This window comes from Rhinolophus sinicus, chromosome 6, assembly GCF_057876585.1.
Source record: "Rhinolophus sinicus isolate RSI-liver-muscle chromosome 6, RSI-T2T, whole genome shotgun sequence".
Classification (NCBI taxonomy): Eukaryota; Metazoa; Chordata; class Mammalia; order Chiroptera; family Rhinolophidae; genus Rhinolophus; species Rhinolophus sinicus.
In genome coordinates this window covers 42,349,654-42,369,432 of record NC_142506.1, presented here as the reverse complement: position 1 = coordinate 42,369,432, position 19,779 = coordinate 42,349,654, and the positions used below count along the sequence as shown (strand labels likewise).

General features: G+C 45.0%; 1 long non-coding RNA gene across 3 annotated transcripts in view; it reads right to left on the bottom strand.

Annotated features, from left to right (window-relative positions):
- The window catches only part of LOC109459874 (uncharacterized), a 79,908-nt gene that overhangs the window by 30,459 nt on the left and 29,670 nt on the right, over positions 1-19,779 (bottom strand). The window contains exon 3 of one of the 3 annotated variants that reach the window (XR_016021526.1): positions 7,545-7,957. The exons of the other annotated variants lie outside the window; for them this stretch is intronic. This is a non-coding gene — a long non-coding RNA (uncharacterized LOC109459874). Of the gene's footprint in view, positions 1-7,544; positions 7,958-19,779 lie in introns of those variants that run through there. 3 annotated transcript variants of the gene reach the window in all.

The window sequence follows — 19,779 nt, the reverse complement described above, 5'->3', positions numbered from 1 at the left end:
GGTTCAGCTTCCGGCGTGCTGCAATTTCCTATGCAGCCAGTGGGCCACATCTGTGGCAGGAGCCCGTTCTAACCATCGGACCCGTGCTAGGGCGTCTGCTTCATCATTACCTGGGGACACTAAGGGGGAGTGACCTGTGACATGCATTAAGGTCACCTCCTTTCTCTGCCCTAGATCCCAGAGGTCCTGCCACATGGCTTGACCCCACAGTGGACGGTGTCCCACCAACCAGTTTTGGTGTTTCCATGTAGGGAGCCACAACGTTAGGCCCCGGAACACCGCCCAGCTGTCAGTGCAAATAACTAGGGGCCCAGGCTCGTGGCTGATTACCATCCACACAGCCCGTAATTCAGCCCACTGGCTACTCTAGCCTGACCCAGTATCAAACCAAATGGTGTCTGTTTTGGGCTGCACACCAATAGCCGTCCAAACAGCTGCAGCCCCTTGGCTAGAACCATCGGTAAACCAGGCATCCTCACGTACTGGGGACTGTCCTTCTTTGTAGGGCGAGGGCTCCAAGTCCTCCCCTCTAGGCAGAGCACTTGGCTCAGCCTGGGCTACAAGCTCCACAGGACCCAGGACCTGTTGTAGCGCTGTGCTCAAAGGGCTTGAACTAAGGGTGCTACGTTTCTCCAAGTAGGCACCCCACTTGGCGAGAGTGGTGGTCTGTGCCACCCCCTTTTTGGGTCCCTGGGTCCATGTACGGACCCACCCCTGGACAGGATACGTTGTTCGAACCAACACGCGTGCCGTTCCTGTGATGGCTTCTGTGGCCACTAGGGCTGCATACACAGCAGCCAGCTGTTTCTCTATTAGAGAATAGCGAACCTCTGCTCCTTTCCATAATTGGGACCAAAATCCCGCTGGCAACCGGAGACCCTCCTGCCATTGCTAGAGGCCCCATCCGTACCCATCTTGGGTTACATGAACATCAAGTTCAAATGGGCGGCTGGGGTCCACTACTTGCAGAGCCTGTGCCTGCTGCACTGCCCGTTTCGTGGCAATGAAGTCTTGCTCTATAGCCTCAGTCCAATCCCATGAGGCCCCCTTTTTTATCATATTGTACAAGGCCCTTGCCATTTGTGCTAAATGGGGTACAAACGCCCGCCAATATCCTAGCAGACCCAAATACGTCTGCAGTTGAGAGACCTTGGTCGGCCGGGGAAAGGCTTGTATCTTATCAATGATTGCCTCAGGTATAACCTTTGTCTTATCCGACCACACAACACCCAAAAACTTGACGGATAAGCCAGGGCCTTGGACTTTTTCCTTATTCACTGCCCAGCCGCGTGACTTCAGGTGGTAGAGAAGAGAGGGAGCTGCTTTCTCTAAATCAGAAAGAGAATCTGAGGTTAACAGAATGTCATCAACATAATGAAACAAGGCCACAGAGGATGGGTGATCCCACTGTGCCAAATCCTGGGCCACGAGCCCGTGGCAGATAGTGGGGCTGTGCAAGTATCCTTGCGGAAGGACTTGAAAAGTCCACTGCCGCCCATCCCACGTAAAAGCAAACTGATCTTGACACTCGGGTGCAATGTCAATGGAGAAAATAGCATTGGCCAAGTCCACTACATAGTGATATGTCCCCAGGTGGACAGTCAGACGATCCATCAAATCGTGAATTGAAGGCACTGCAGTGTGCAAAGGTGGCATCACCTTATTTAACTCCCTATAGTCCACAGTCATTCGCCAGGTCCCATCTGGCTTCTTGACAGGCCATACTGGGGAGTTAAAGGGACTGTGCGTTGGCCTCACAATATGTGCCTTCTCCAATTCCAATATTGTACGACCAATCTCCTCCTGTCCTCCTGGCAGGCGGTACTGTCGCATTGTAACCACGTTCCAGGACTGTGGCAACACTTGAGGAGGGTGGTGAGCATGCCCGCGTGTCACCGCTTTCACCACCTGGATCCGGAGACGGAACTCTCCTACCGATGTCTGTAAGCTGAGGCCATGTAGCACGTCCACCCCTAGAATATACTCCGGAACGGGGGAGACATAAACCTTGTAGGTACGAGGAGGAAGCCTTCCTATACCCAGTGGTAAGGAAACGGCTTTCATAGTCACAGTTTTCCCCCCGTAGCCATCAATGCAGATTGCTGGTCCAGGGAACAGTTCTGGATTCCCATAAACGAGACTGCAGTCGGCGCCAGTGTCAACTAGAGACAAAACCCTCTGTACATTCGAAGGGGACCAATGTATGGACAGTTCCACGTGGGGCCTCTGGTCCCTGCTCGTCCCTCTGACCGGGTACCTTGGCCCCACCCCTAATCAAGCTGAAAGGAGTCGGCCTCAAGCAGCTGCATGAAGTCCTGGAGGGACACGGGTCGCACGTTCCCAGACTCCTCCTTTATGCTTCTCCGGAATTGTTCCGGACGCAACTGTTTCCAAAGTTCAAGCAGGAGTGCATTGGGTTGTCGGTCTATTTTCTTCCTATCGACCCCTGCTGCCACGAGATCACGCCACATCTGTGCGCGTGTTACTCTCTGAGGCCCGCGACCTCGTCCCTTTACCTTTGGTTTGGGCTTCCAGGTCTCAACTGTGCGGACCTCCTGTCTTAACTTCCTTCACCTCTGGCTTTCAACATCCCCTAGGGTGGCCATGGCAGTTGTAACTTCATGGATCCGTCGCCCTACATACGGTGTAAGAATAGCAACCAAGGATCCAACAGCATTCACAGGTGCAGTATCCAACACCAGATCTCTCATGCTGGCAGTAAACAGCTCGTCATCTGGGCCCTGCATGTTGAGGTTAAAAATAGCATGTCTCATACCCATTTCACGGATTATTTGCGTAAGTTCTGTATATGACTGCCAGTGACTCACAGTGTCTGGCAGCTCGCCAGCCTGTTCCCATACGGTGTGTACCGCAGCCGTGAGCCACGCCATTAGAGATGGTTGCCCTGGTTGTTGCCAATCTATGGAAGTTTTGTAACCTTTGTCGCAGGGACAGATGCACTGTCACGAAGGCTAGCTTTTCCATCTCGCCTGGGGAGCAGAGAATGCTGTCTGCTCCCTCATCCCATAAACGTAATAGCCAAGCCGAGACTGCCTCTCCAGGGCGCTGTCTATACCGCCTCCCCAGCTCCTGCACCTCAGTGGGAGTGTAAGCGGTGTAGGTCGTGAACTCAGTCACAGCTGGGTTGCCGGCAGCAACGCCCCCGGGGCCCAAAGGTTGCTCACGTTTTACCCTTTGCTTTAAGATTGGCCGGGCTTGGGGGTTGGGAGCTACATTGTCTCCACTCGCTTCCTCCGCCTCTGCCTCAGAGTCTCCACCTTGGGGCCCCTGTTCTAACAGGCGGACCCGGCTTCCAGCGCTTCCAACCGGGACACCTGGTCCGGCACCTGGACCATTTCATTAAGCCCATTTTCCGTGTTGAGACTCAAGGCCGTGAGGAACATCCAGCCCATGCGGCCGGCTGTAGCCTTCTCCTCCTCTGGCAACCGCTCAGCCAGAGCCTGCAGGGCCCTCTCCACACTGGCCGGAGAGCCGTCCATGTCCTCCCCCCTTTCCTTGGGGGTCCAACTCCTGAGAACAGTGGCCACCGGACACCATACACTGTGTGGGGGCCACACGTCCTTCTGCCCAGAGTCAGACGCCATTCTTACCTGGTCGGAATCTTGCTCACCGTGCCAGGTGTCTGATTGGGTGGAGGCCTCCTTGTAAGATGTCCACCACCCTCGGATCCTAAGGCCGCAGCAGCTCAACAAAAAGAGGACAACGCCTTCTATGGCCAAGAAGGTGGTGTGCCAGCTGGAGGCTTGAGTCTCCCAGGCAGACCACGCCTCCCGTTCCCAGTGTCGCTCCTCATGGGCCTCCTGAAGCTGGGCTCTCACATGCACAAACTGCTCCACCATGCTTCGGTAGGTTTTGGCCGGCACCGTACCCTGCTCGCTGCGCCATTTGTTGTGCGGGGCGGCCTGCGGGGTGTCTGGTCCTGCTCCCCACATAAGAACGCAGGATATGGTGAGGTCAAAAAGGAACACCCATGGAGCCATAGGTAGGGGAGTCATACCACTATGGTCTCACTGGAGGCTGGGCCCACCGGACGCGCGATCTGCCGTCAGCCTTTCTGCCAACCGACCGACGACTCTCCTCCACTCTCCTCGACTCTGTTCCTCTCCTCTCTTCCGCTCTCCTCGGCTCTCCTCTTCCACTTTCCTCGGCTCTGCTCGGCTCCTCGGCAATCCTCGGCAGTCCGCGGCAGTCCTCGGCTCTCCTCCGTAGCCGCAGCAGTTATACCAGCGGCCAATCGGCTAACCGGCCACAGCCAACGGCCAATCAGCCACAGCCGACGGCCATCCACCACCCGAGCCAGCACCCTTCCACATGAGGCCGAGAGCCTGTAAACTACTCTCTGGGGCTCTGTCCCCACACCCCATATGACACCCTGCATGACACATGGCACAGTGAGCAGGGTACGGTGCCGGCCAAAGCTCTCCGAAGGGTGTGGGAACAGTTTGTGTATATGAACACTCAGTCTCAGGAAGACCAGTAGGAGCGGCTGCTGGAGAGCTGGACCCCTGTGGAGGGGTGGGAAGACATGGACGGTTCACCAATCAGCATAGGACAGAGAAAGCGAAGGTCATTGCGGCCCTGTGGGCTGAGAAGTGCTTGCTGAGGCAGCCCAGGTAGCCCAGGTGCAGGACTTATAGTCCAAGGAGGAAACGCTTGCTTGGTCCTCAGTGGAGGATGCGGGTGAAGTCAAGGTCATCCCTCACCCCCAGGTTGGGGAAGACTTGGAGCCCTCACCCTGCAGGGAGGGCATACATTGTGAGGCTAACGCACAGCCCTGGCGAATGACTGTGGATTATGGGGAATGGGCTCTATCCTTAATTTAATGGACCGCTTGACTGTTTGCTTGGGAACGTACCACCATGTAGTGGAACCGGCGGATGTTTGCTTTCGTGTCTTGATCAGCCACCGTCGAGAATATGTGAGAACCCTGGCTGTGCCCAGAGAGGGTGGCAGTGCCCTGAGAGGCCCTGGCTGTGCCCAGGGAGACTGGTGGTACCCTAAGAAGCCCAGGAAGTCTAGCTGTGCCCAGAAGGACTGGTGGTGCCCTGAGAAACCCTGGCTGTGTCCAGGATATTGAATTCATCTCCAGGCACCTCGCACAGGGCCCTTCGCGGAAGACTCTTGTCGCATAGATTGTGAGGCAAAACCCTGTAGGGGTGGAGTGTGGGGAGAGACCCAGGAGTGCAGTTTCCAGGCTCTCGCCCTCACGTGGAAAGGTGCTCACTCAGATAGTAAATGGCCATCAACTGCGATTGGATAGCCATCAGCTGTAGCTAGTTGGCCATCAGCTGTAACCAGTGAGCCATTGCCCACTAATATAACTGCCGTGGTTACGCTAGCAGAAAAGGCGGGGCTAGCAAGAAGATGGTGGCTGAGTTAGCAAGTGCTAGCTGTGAGATTACAGTTAGCACAGTGGATTGCAGTTACCAGGGCGGATAACAGCTAACAAGTGGGGTTGGTTGGTTGACAGAGAAGCGAACAGTGGGTTGCAGGTCGTGTGGATTCTGTTTCCTGTGTCTCCTACCCAGCCGACAGTGAGACTATAATGGTATGACTCCCCTATCTATGGCTCCATTGGTGTTTCTCTTTGGCCTCACCACATTCTGTGTTCTTATATGGGGAGCGGGACTAGAGACCCTGCATGACAATTCCAAAAGCCACCCCACTACTGCATTCACAGACCAGAAGTTGGGCTGCATATTTGTGGGAGGGTGTTTCAGACACTCAGTTTGGAAAAGGCAAACCGAGGTTTCCCAAATAACACATTATTTTTATTCATATAGTTGTGGGGTTAGCAATTTTTCCTACATCATCTGCCAAGATTCTGAGCCTCCTCCCTGAAGCTCAAGAAGCGATGCTGGCCTATAGTGGTGGTTCCTTCGGACAGAAGAAGGCGAGTCATCTGGTGCCAGTTCTCCAGATGTGACCCCCGAGCCAAAGGAAGTCAGATGGGAGTTCTGCCCGACTGCAGCATCCTCGGCCCTCCTTTCCACGTTTTCTGTTCTCTGTGTCACGTGTGCTCATACTCTGAATACACACACACATGCATGTGCACATATGTGCACACACACAGTCACATGTACACACCCCTTGGGAAAATAGCAGAGACAGATATGGTGCACAGAGCCCAGAAGGGAGGGCAGAGGGTTGGGTTTGAACACAAAGGCAGTTTGCCCAGGCTGCCCCCGGGGGGACCAGGCTCAGGGAGGTGAGTCCCAGGTCCCCACCCGCCAGCTCGACACCATTGGGTTAGGAGCTTCATCTGAGGCCCAGTCTCTTCTCCAAAATGAGGATAACAGTATCTACTCGGGATTTTTTTGGCTTTTGAAAATTAAGTGAACTAAAATTCTTTGTAAATTGCAGTGCCATGAAGAATCATATAGGAGTGAAGGAAAAGGAAAATGTGTATCCTATGTTCACCTATCAAAATATTGTCACCTGTGTTTTTTTTTTGTTTGTTTGTTTTTTTTTATTGGGGAAGGGGAACAGGACTTTTTTGTTATTGTTTATTGGGGATCAGTGTGTACTTCCAGGCCTTTTTTTCCAAGTCAAGTTGTTGTCCTTTCAATCTTAGTTGTGGAGGGTGCCGTTCAGCTTCAAGTTGTTGTCCTTTCAGTCTTAGTTGTGGAGGGCGCAGCTCAGCTCCAGGTCCAGTTGCCGTTGCTAGTTGCAGGGGGCATAGTCCACCATCCCTTGCGGGAGTCGAACTGGCAACCTTGTGGTTGAGAGGACATGCTCCAACCAACTGAGCCATCTGGGAGCCAAGCGGCAGCTCAGCTCAAGGTGCTGTGTTCAATCTTAGTTGCAGGGGGCGCTGCCCACCATCCCTTGCGGGACTCGAGGAATTGAACTGGCAACCTTGTGATTGAGAGCCCGTGCTCCAACCAACTGAGCCATCTGGGAGGCAGCTCAGCTCAAGGTACCGTATTCAACCTTAGTTGCAGGGGGCACAGCCCACTATCCCATGTGGGAGTCGAACCGGCAACCTTGTGGTTGAGAGGACGTGTTCCAACCAACTGAGCCATCTGGGAGCCAAGCGGCAGCTCAGCGCAAGGTGCCATGTTCAATCTTAGTTGCAGAGGGTGGAGCCCACCATCCCTTGTGGGACTCGAGGAATTGAACTGGCAACCTTGTGGTTGAGAGCCCACTGGCCCATGTGGGAATCGAACCAGCAGCCTTCGGAGTTAGGAGCATGGAGCTCTAACCACCTGAGCCACCGGGCTGGCCCTTGTCACCTGTTTTTAACCACGGGTAAAAAGTTAAAGCTCTACAATGAAAACACATGACTCTATCTAAAGCCAGTGTTGCCACTGTCACCCCTGCGTGTCACCTGGTGTGTATGTGAGGGGGAGAGAGGGAAGGGGCTACACAGGCCTGGGAATCCTGGGCTGATTGCAAAGCACAGTTTCAGTGCTCAATAACACGGTCAGAAGACTAACAACTTATCTTTATTTAAAATTTTGACATTTTGCTTATCATGGATACATTGCATTAATTTTGAAATACTGCATTAAAATAATATTCATCTTGCTTACTGCCTTCTTTGGCACCCCTTCCATTCTGCATGTGAGGTGAGAGCCTGCCCTGCTTCCCCAGCACAGCCCAGCGACCTGGAAATGAGTATCACTCACTGTTGCTGTGTGTGGTTCCAGGCAGTCGTCTGTGGCTTTTGGCCACTTGTTTGTTCCTCCCCACAGGCCCAGCCTGTAACACCACACGTCTGTTGTAAAGTGTGTAAAGAAGTCAGAGACCCGGTCCTTGATGTCAAGGGCCTTCCAGTCAGTCTGAGGAAGCAAAACAGACACCTTCTGAGGACAGCTTGAGCTGCTGAGTTACACACAACAGCACGGTACATACTGTTGTGACTTGTCAGAATTCAGGACGAAGAGATACTTGCAGGAGACACACCCTCTCCAACAGGCTCATCAGTGTGACCCTTAAGGGAAATAAAAGTCTGGCTGAGTACAGAGAAAGGAGAAACGTTTTCAGAGGAGCATTGCACGGGCCTAGAGGCTTACATTCTTTTGTTGGGCCCATGGGGTAGATCTCATTTCAAAGTCACCTAGATGTACGGACCCTATGGTGTCAGTTTTCTCTCTCTCAAAAGAAGGGCTCAAACCCCACCATTTGCTCCTGAAAACTCATACCAGCTGACAGTTTTTGATCATTTTCGCCATTTCCTCACCAAACCTTAACATGGGTCTTAATGACATGTTTTTTTTTGTTGTTGTTATTGGTTTATTTTTGTTTTTTGTTTTTTTTTACCACACACACACACACACATACACACAAAAGACAAGGTCATCAAAAACAAGGAAAGTCTCAAAAACTGTCACGGCCAAAAGGAGCCTAAGGAGATGTGATGAGTAAACGTCATGTGGTGTCATGGGTGGCACACTGGAACTCAGTCAGAACATTAGATAAAAACTGAGGAAATGTGAATGGAGTGTAGACTTGAGTTAATAACAATGTTTCAATACTGGTTCATTAATACTTTTTGTTAATATCACTAAACTGTCGAGGGTACAGGAGGGCTCTGTACTGGCTAGGTAATTTTTCTATAAATTTAAAACTATTCTAAAATAAACTTTTTTGTTTATTAAAATGAGGTCTTCATGGTATAGTAAGATTAGAATCAGGAAGAGGCATAAAGGTAACAATGTGTCCCAAAGGTAACAATGTGTCCCTAAGATACCAAATGTCAAAGTCACTTGAACTCTTTTCTAAATGTTCCAAAGAGCACATTACCATCCCTTGAAATTAAGAACTCTGTTCTCATAGCACTCATAGTTTGGAGTTTAGAAGGAAATTAAAGCCAAGATAACCAATCTATCTCTTTCCAGCATTTCCCTGTTAATATTACTGGAGAATAATTTCATTAGAATTTTCAATGATTTTCTAGTTCTATCAATCCTGCAATCATTATTGCCTGCCATTCTTCTGCAAAGTAGAGCTTGCCTTTATCCACTGAAGCTGTTTGGGCCAGCGTGATGCAAAGATGACAGTCCTTTAATGACCTACAGATAAGCTGATTCTTTGTTGCAACAAATAATGAAAATGGAGGGCATCTCTCTCTTTCTCTTTGTCTCTTTCTTTTTTTTCTTTTTCCTTTGAATACATTTTTATTGCCTTAAATAACCTCTTCCTTGGGACCTTAAGGTTGCTTTCAAGTTCTCTGTTACAAAAGATGTCCTTATATAGAAATCTTAGCGTAGGCTGCTGATTATTTCCTCAGGATAAATATCTTGAAGCAAAATTGCTAGGTCAAAGGGTATGCTTGTTTGATTTTTTTTTTTATAATCTAGGTATTTTTCTATATTTTTAAATTTTATTAGTTTCAGGTGCACAAGACAAAGCAAAACTTAGACATTTATCATCTATATCCCTCACACTGTGTGAACCCCCCTCCCCCTATCCACTATCCCTCTGACATCGCACAGAGCCAATACATTTCCACTGTCTCTATTCCTAATGCTGTACTCCGCTTCCTGTAACAATATACATACGAATATATAAATATAAATATATATATATAATTATAGTTGGCATTCAGTATTGTTCAGCTTCAGGTGTACTGTGCAGAGATCAGACCACCTGAGGTGGTCTCCCAAATGGGACACATGTCCATCAGATACCCTACAACATCTTTACATTATTGATTACGTTCCCCAAATTAATTTTCAAAACCCCGTGGCCATCTTGTGGTTACCGACTATTTTCTAAACCTCTCACCTTCCCCTTATCCCCACCCCCTCACCCCTCTAGAAACCCTCAGTTTTTCCTCTATGTCCCCAAAACTGTTTCTGATTAGTTCATTCACTTATTCTTTTCTTTAGATTCCGCATATAAGTGAGATCATATGGTATTTGTCTTTTTCTGTCTGACTTATTTCACTTAACATAATGTTCTCTAGGTCCATCCATGTTGTTGCAAATGGTAAGATTTCTTTCTTCTCTATGGCTGCGTAATACTCCATTGTATAAATGTACCACAGTTTCTTAATCCAGTCATCTACCGATGGACATCTCGGTTGTTTCCATGTCTTGGCTATTGTGAATAGTGCTGCAATAAACATAGGAGTGCATAAAGATTTTTGAATTGGAGTTTTGGATTTCTCCGGATAGATACCTAGGAGTGGGATTGCTGGATCATAAGATAGTTCAACTTTAATGATAGCTTTGCTGGATAAAGCAACCTAGGTTGTAGGCCTTTGTTTTCCATCACTTTGAGTATCTCCTGCCACTCCCTCCTGGCCTGCAATGTTTCTGCAGAAAAGTCATTTGATAGTCTTATGGGAGTTCCCTTGTATGTAACCCTCTGTCTTTCTCTTGCTGCTTTTAGGATTCTCTCTTTGTCTTTAACCTTTGCCATTTTAACTATAATGTGTCTTGGTGTGGACCTGTTTGTGTTTATCCTGGTTGGAACTTTCTGTACTTCCTGGGCTTGTATGTTGGTTTCCTTCATCAGGTTAGGGAAATTTTCGGACATTATTACTTCAAATACGTTCTCAATCCCTTGTTTCTTCTCTTCACCTTCTGGTATTCCTATGACACACATGTTGTTGCGCTTGATGTTATCCCATAGGTCCCTTAAACCATCTTCATTGTTTTTTATTCTTTTTTCTTTCTGTTGTTCTGCTTGGGTGATCTCTGCTAACTTGTCTTCTAAGTCGTTGATTCGATCCTCTGCTTCATCTGACCTGCTGTTAATTTCTTCAAGCGAGTTCTTTATTTCGGTAATTGTGTTCTTTAGTTCTAACTGGTTGTTCGTTATGATTTCTACATCCTTCTTGATGTCCTCTCTAAGCTCCTCAAACATTCTTATCATCAGTGTTCTGAACTCTGTCTCTGATAAGTTGGTTACCTCTGCTTCATTTGGTTCCATTTCTGGAGGTCTCTTCTGTTCTTTTATTTGGGACATGTTTCTTTGTTTCCCCATTCTGGCTGACTCTCTGTGTTTGCTTCGATATATTAGGTAGATCCCCTGGAGTTCTTAGTTCTTGCTGGGTTATCTTATGTAGCATGTGTCCTTTATATTTAACTTGCACTACTTCGTTCTTCTCCTCTGCGTGTGCTCCAAAAGTGACTCTTGTGTTGTGTATATTGTCCTGTTAAAGAGTATTTGATTTTTTCTTTGTTGTTGTTTTTGTGCTTGGTGATTTGCTTTGTTCTGAAATTGCCCTACCAGGGCCCAGCTTAAGAGACACAGATTCAACATACCCAGAGGCCAACTCCAGACCAAACCAGACTACTACCGGGTTTGACCTACAAGTGACACACCCCGAGGGGATTCTTTACAGGCACAAGAGCCCATAGAGGCCAAACCACATTTAAGCGGCCAACCCTCACAGAGCAGAACACCCTGCGGTGGGCAGAGCCAAGTCTCACAACTAGTCAGCCTAGGAGTTAACCCCACCTACTCACAAACAACAAGCAATTAAAGATCAGACACATGTAAAAAACAATCGTCTTTGTCTCTTTCTTGATGATCATTATGAGTTCACAGATTTCCTTCATTTCAGAGATAAAGAAATAAAGCCCAGAGACGCTTCCTTTCCCAATGGTATGTGGCAGAGCCAGGACTTCCAGGCCAGTCTAAAACCAAAACCAAACTCCTACCCTTGCACTCTGCTGCTTTCCTATGATCTGTGCAGCTCACTTGGTTAATCCTAGATTCAGACACTTGAGTTACATTGTTTTGTGAATCCCTGCCTATCTCGGGATTTAATTTGCTCTTAATCATCCTTCTACTCTTTCCTGTTTTCAACACCAATCACGATAAAACAGAGAATAAAGCAAAACAGAAATCAAGAGACTCTGCTTTATCCAACATTATAGATCTTTCCCAAGCAGTGGCCCACACCTTTATCATTCATTTTTTTTCTATGAACAAAGCTATCAGTATCAGAAAGACAATTCAGAGAACTACAACTTTCAGATAAAATCCATTTTCTCTCTCCCTCCCGTTACTCCTACCCAAAAAGTCTCCATCGTGATCATAACAGTTCTGTGGGCTGCCCATTGAGTTCCTCCTCTCCTCCATTCTATCTAATGTTTTGAAGTCGTGATACCATCCACATATTATAGTATCATACATGGTTCATGATACTATGATACTATGTGGTATCATACTATAGGTCCTACCTATTTCATCCCATTCTGTTCTAGAAGGAGGGAGGCAGGCTGGATACCTGGAATACTTTACTGTTTAAGTAAAAAATCACAAATGCATGTCATAAATAAGTAAATAATCAATTCAGGTATTTGTGGGTTACATAAAATTCTATTGACTGATATAAACCTATCTTTTAGAACATTGGTATTAAATAGTAGCTAATAATTTTGGCTTCATTTATGATGTGTTAGGGAGCACATTAAGTCCTTTACTCATATCACCTCATTTAATCCTTACAACAGAGATCTAAGATGGATATTATATCATCCTCATGTTACAGATGAGAAAACCAAGACTTCAGAAGTCTAAAGAATTACCCAAGGTTAGTAAGTGGCAGAGCCAGCATTCAAAGCCAGGCCCTCTGACTCAGGAGCTCACACTTTCCACCACTCTTTGCAACACTATCCTTTTGCTACTTGGAATATGTCAGTCAATGGGAAGGGCGCTTTTGACATCAAGCCACTCATGAACAATACTGTCACTGTTACATGAATTCTGAGAAACAGACTGCCGCTGTCAGTTATGATTGGGGCAGATCGATGTTCCTGCCAAAATAACTGTAAAAGCTGGATAAAAAACTTAAAAAAAAAATTTTCCATGCATCAGAGAGCCATCAAAGCAAAGAAGACTCGAGGGTTATAGATCCCTAAGAGGGACGAACCATAAAGAAGTGAGCTGGCCATGCAGCCATGCAGACCCTGGACATCTGCTGGTTCCAAGCACAGGTCAAGGACTGAGAGTCTAGACTTTGCCTGTGCAGAGCTGCTGTTGGGGACAGAGGCTCAGCAGAGCTTTGGGACATTTTGTGCACACTTGAGGGACCAATTATTTCAATGAGAATGAAAGGACGGAGAAGTGGACCTGTCATACTACCAGGTGTTCCCTCAAGAAATTTCTCAAAATCTGAAGCTAGGCAGAGCAGATGTTTAAAAGTAAGCAGACATCCCAGAAATATTAACTCAACCCCATCACACTCTTACTTCTAAGTATAAAAAAAAGCCTGGACAGCACATAGAAAAAAACCCTTAGAAGAAAGGAAAACAGGCCAGGGACCTCAGGACCTAACAAGTGACATGGTGGTGAATTCTCTAGGTTTGTTCATTGGTTTTGGTTTGTTTGCGTTATAAACCCATAATTGGGGCTTAAGAAGCCAGTTACCTAGCAATGACAATGGGTGCAGGCCCAAAGAGTCACAACAGAAGCTTGCTCTCTCTAGCGAAAGGGCAAGGAAAGGGTAGCCTAGCAAGACAGAAAATTTTTAGACAATTAACACTTACTCCAGCCAAACCCCACAGAAAATAAACTGTGATGTCACCCTCACCCATACCAGAAAAGGCTGAGCAAATGTCCATCACCGTTTCAGGAATCGTGTACAACAAGACCAAGTAAGGAGCTGGGCTCTCATCCACACTGGCCAGTGTGAGACCTCCTCCCCCATTTCAGTGTGGACCACATAGGGAGGCCAGACTTCCACCCCCACCTGGCAGGTCTGAGGCAGATCTCCCTTCCCCTGCCACAGAGCTATCAGAGAAAGCCATTTAAAACAGGAGGTTTAAATAAGTCCACAGTCTCATAACAACAGGAAAAGGTGTAGGTTTCCATTGAAAATCAGTTGTCATACCAAGAACCAGGAAGATCTCAAACTCATGTGAAAAAGACAACCAACAGACGCTAACACTGAGATGAGGAATGTAGGAAGGACCTGACAAAGATTTTAAAGCAGCCACGGTAAAGTGCCATAATAATGCATTACGGTGTAAATGTACTTATGCCTCCATAATGGTTACAATAGTACGTTTTGTTATATGTATCGTATCACAATTAAGAAATTTTTAAATGCTTCAACGAGTAACCATGAACTTGCTTGAAACAAATTTTTTAAAAGTTTCAGCAACAGAAGATATAAAGAAGAACCAAATGGATGTTTTAAAACTGAAAATACAATAAACAAAATATAAAACTCAGTGGATAAGCTCAAAGCAGAATGGCACAGAGGAAAGAATCAGTGAACTGGAAGATAGAAAATACAAAGTACTCGATCTTTACAGAAGAAAAAAGAGATAGGAAAAAAAAAATGAACACACCCTCAGGGGCTTATGGGATTATAATAAAATGCATAATATTCATGTCACTGGAGTCCTGGAAGGAAAAAGAGGGCAGGACTGAAAAGACACTCAGCAAAACAAAGGCTAAAAGCTGAGCAAACTCCAAACCAGATAAATCCAAAGAAATCCACTCCAAGACATTTCTAATCAGAAATAAAGGAGGCCAGGAGGAAGTGGTACAATATTTTTCAAATGATGAAAAAAGAAATGTCAAACTAGAATCACATAACCATCAAAAACAGCCTTCAGGATTGAAGGGGAAATCAAGACATTATCAGATAAAGGAAAACTAAGAAAATTTGTCACCAGTAGACCTGCCCTAAAAGGAAGGCCAAAGAAAGTTCTCTGGACAGAAAGAAAACAGCAAAGGAATGAAGGAAGGAAGGAAGGAAGGAAGGAAGGAAGGAAGGAAGGAAGGAAGGAAGGAAGGAAAGGAAGAACATGGTCAGCAAAAATATGGGGACACAAAACACGCTTTTCTCCCCACTGAGTTTTCTAGATAATGTTTAACAGCTGAGCAAAAAAAAAAAAAAGGCAGAATTAAGCCTTAACATATCAATAATTATATTACATTTAAATGGCCTAAATATACCCATTAAAGACAGAAATCGACAGAGTGGATTAAAAACATGACCCAGTATAAGATGCCTATAAGAAATTCACTCCTAAAACACACAGCCTCAGAGATATTACAGGTCCGGTTCCAGACCACCGCAATGAATGAAGCAAATCTCACAGTAAAGCTTGTCATAATCTTTTTGCTGTTGGAGGGTCGTACCAATTTGTAAAAATGCAATATCTGTGAGGTGCGATAAAATGAGGTATGCCTATATAACTATAAAGGCAGCTTGAAAGTTAAAGAATGAAAACAGATAATCATGTAAAATTAATCAAAGGAAAGCAGGAGTAGCTATATCAATATCAGATAAAGTAGACTGCAGAGTAAATGAAATTACCAGAGACAGAGATGGACATTGTATAATGAGGAAAAGGTCAATCCATTAAGAAGACAGGGTGATTCTAAATGTAAATGCACCAAAACAACAGGGCTGCAAAACATGTGAAGCAAAAACTGATAGAACTAAAAGGAGAAATTGACAAATCCACAGTTACAATTGAAGACTTCAACACCCCTCTCTCAACAATTGTTAGAACAGTTTGACAGAAAATCAGCAAGGATACTGAAGAACTCAGCCACGCAGCAGTCCAGAGGATCAGCCTGGCAGCTGCAGGCCAACCAATGCATCCAGCAACATCAGAACACATGCTTTTCTCAGATGCTCCTGGAATACATACCAAGACGAACTGTATCCTGAGCCGTAAAACAAGCCTCAAACAATTTAATAGAACTGAAATCATACAGAGTGTGTTTTCTTACCACCACGAGCTCAAACTAATAACAGAAAGATAACAGGAAAAACTCCAAACATTTGGAAACTAAACAACACACTTCTAAATTTAAAAAATGAAAGTATAAGATATTAAAATTCATGGGACACAGCTAATTCAGTGCCCAGAAGGAAATTTATAGCACTAAATGTATACGTTAGTAAAGAAGAACAATCTCAAATCAATAATCTAAGTTCTCACCTTAAAAAGCTGGAAAGAGAAGAGCAAAATAAACCTAAAATCAGCAGAAGAAGAGAAATAACAAATATTCGAGCAGAAATCAATGAAATTAAAAAAAGAAAACTAATAAGGAAAATAAATGAAACAAAGAGCTAGTTCTTTGACATGATCAATACAATTGACAAACCTCTAGAAAAACTGGCAAAGAGAGAAAAACACAAATTACCAGAATCAAGAATGAAACGTGATATCATTACATACTCTGCAGACATCAGAAATATAGTAAGGGAATGCTGTGAACAACTCTATGTAAATTTGACCACTTAATGAAATGGACTAATTCCTAAAAAATACGAAGTACCACAACTCATCCAATATGAAATAAATAATTTGAATGGCCCTATAACTATCACAGAAATTGAATTCATAATTTAAAATCTTCTAAAGAAGAAATCTCTAGGTACATATGGTTTCTGTAGAGAATTCTAACAGTTTACAGAAAATTAACACCAATTTTACAAAATCTCTTCCAGAAAATAAAAGGGGAAGGGATGCTTCTGAATTCATTTTATGAAGCAAATATTACCCAGCTTCAAAATCAGACAGAGGTAGTACAAAAAAGAAAACTACATACTAACAGTCCTCATGAATATAGGAGCAAAAGTTTTTAATAAAATATTAGCAAATACTATTCAGCAATATATATTTGCTGAATTGGGCTTTATTCTAAGGATGCAATGATATTTCAGCATTCAAAAATCAATCAATATTGATATAACCATATTAATTGGCTAAGAAGAAAATCACAGGATTTCCTATGATAAAGAATGTGTCTCGTCTTTGCCTCTGGGTTCTGGGAAGTTGCTTCTAAGTCCTTGGAACTGTCCAGTGATGAGTGTCTGTTATTTGTTGGTCCCCTGAGGCCACGCCTGAGCTTTGCTAATGCAGTGACTCACTTGGGCTCCTAGATGGTTTCAGGATGAGACTGGCTAAAATAAAAAGACCAAATGTGTCATTAGAGGTCGGGCCTTTCAAGTACAGGGTATCCACCCAACCTCCAAATGTCCAGGGAGGGGAAGGGGCTGGAGATTGAGTTCAATCATCTATCTGGTGAATGATTCAATCATCAAGACTTTGTAATGAAGCCCCAATAAAAACTCTGGGCACCGAAATTTGGTTGAGCTTCCTGGCTGGTTCCAGGAGGCGGAGACATCCTGATTCCCTGGGGAGAGAACACAGAACCTCTGTAGTGGGAACCCTCCCAGACTTTGCCCTTTGGGTGTGTTCTTTTGGCTGGTCCAAATTTTTATCTTCTATAATAAAACTAATAGTAAGTGTAGAGCCTTCCTGAGTTTTGTGAGTTATTCTAGTGAATTATCAAACCCAAGGTGGGAGAGAGAAGGCCTGAATTTGTGCCATTTGGACAGAACTTCAGGTAGCCTGAGAAACCCAGAATTTGTGGCTGGCACCTGAAGTGAAGGCAGTCTGGTTTAGGTGATCTAAACCTGTGAGTCTATACTGCCGACAAAAAAAACATCCAGCCTAAGAGAAACCTTATGCAAGTTCAGTTGAGCCAATCTGACGACAGTTGCTGGGAAGCAAAATCTCAAGGGATTGAGAAGATACTCTGCGAAATGATGGTTTGCAGTTTATTTTATGCATAAAATCAAAGGAGGAGGGTTACATGAAATCCATTGCTGGTAGATTAAGGGGGTGGGAGAAAGCAAAGTGGGGAAATCTCTATGATTGGATAAAAGTAAGTTGGAGAGACAGGTACTTCCTTTACGTGGGTGGTACAGGATAGTTAATAGTTCGATTATTTACAGCACATGGAGATGGTAAGCAGGACATAAGCATAATAATAAGGGATTTTGCAGTTTCCAGCTCTGGTCTGGAAAAAGGATCACTGACATCCCAAAGATGTTATCTTAGGTGCAAAAAGACAACAGACAGGCCCACTTACAGGCACAGATTGACTTTATGAAGGAAGCTAAAGATGTGACTTCCTGCCATGGCCCACTTAGTTATGAAATTGTTTATGCTCACACATCTTATGTGGTTATTTTCAGTTTCCTGAGCTTGTCAGGTTTAATGTGTGGCCCCTTTCCAATACTAACTCAATTGATGCAGAAAAAGAATGTGACAAGATTTAACCCCATTCATGATAAATACTCTCAGAAAAATGGGAATAGAGAGAACTTCCTCAACTTGATAAAGAGCATCTACAAAAAGCCTACAGCTGACAATGTACTTAGTGGTGACAGGAGGGGCACTTTCACCAAGACTGGGAATAAGGCAGGTACCTGTGCGACCCGGCCCCCCCCCCACACCCCGCTCTCCCCCCACTCAGTACGGTGCTGGGAGTTCTAGCCAGTATTTAAATCAAGCAAAGGAAATAAAACACATGCAGTTCAAAAAGAAAGATATAAAACAGTGCCTATTTGCAGCTATCATTATTTATGCAGAAAATGTCAAGGAATTTGCAAAAGAACATCTAGAATAAATGAGTTCAGCTGGCACAGGATACAAGATTGAACATCAGTTGTATTTGTATGTAGTAGCAACGAACACAGAGAGACTGAAATTAAAAATGTAATACCATTTACAATTGTTCAAAAAATAAAATACTTAGGTATAAATCTGTAAAATGTATGCAGGACCTGTGTATATTGGAAAGTGCACAATGCTGATGACAGAAACAAAAAACCTAAATCAAGACAGAGACACCATGTTCATAGACTGGAAGATTCAACATCGTAAAGATGTGAGCTCTCCTCCAGATTGATACACAATTTTAAAACAATTGTTATGGCAATCCCACCAAAATTTTTTGTAGCTATAGACAAAACTATTCTAAAGTTTATGTGGAAACGCAAAGGAACTAGAATAACTAGACAAGTTTGAAATTGGATCAAGTGGGAGGAATGAGTCCCCTAACTTTACAACCGTGAGGTGTTGGCAGAGGAGTGGACAGAGATGTCACCGCAGCAGAAGAGAACTCAGATGCAGGCCCACAAAATTTCAGTCAGCTGGTTTTGACAAAGGTGCAAAAGTGGGTCAACAGGGGAATGACAGCTTTCTCAGCAATGGTGCTGGGCCAGTGGGACAGCCACAAGCAAAGGAGCCTGGACCTCAGTCTCACACCTGGGACAAAAATCAACTCCAAACAGACCATAGACTCAAATGTAAAACATAAAACTATGAAACTTTTAGGGGAGGAAATGTAGGAGGAATTCTTAGAGCTAGAGCTAGGCAAAGACTTCTTAGACTTGATACCGGAAGCACAATCCATAAAAGGAACAATTGGTAAATTGAACTTTATCAAAATTTAAAACTTTTGCTCTGAAAGAGACACTGTTAAGAAGATGAAAGACAAGCCAATAGAGTAAGAGAAAATATTTTCAAACCATGTATCCAGCAAAGGACTAGTATGTGGAATGCATTTTTTTCTTTTTAAAGAAAAAAGCTCTTAAAGGGTCACAGTAGAAAACAAACAATGCAGTCAGAAAACTGGTAAGACACATAAAGAATGGTGAGGCTGAGGCCATGTGACTGACGAGGTTTGCCCGAAGGGTGCAGAAATAATATGTCACTTCCAGTCAGGACAGACAAGTGGTGGTGTGAGTTTTTCCTGTTGTTTCTCTTCCCCCTTCCGGAAGCCATGTGTGAAGACGGTGGCAGCACACAGAGCTGTGGCCTGGGTCCCTAATTCCCCTACTGCATGGACAAGAGACTCTATGGTGAGCTGCTCGACCTACTTTGGACATTACATGAGCAAGAGACACCCCTTTGGTGTGTTAGGTGACTGCAACTTCTGGAATTATTGGTTACTGCGACAATAAGCTGTTCGGACAAATGCAGTGGATGGACTAAAATGTAATAATACTTAATTTGTATTATTTACATTTCT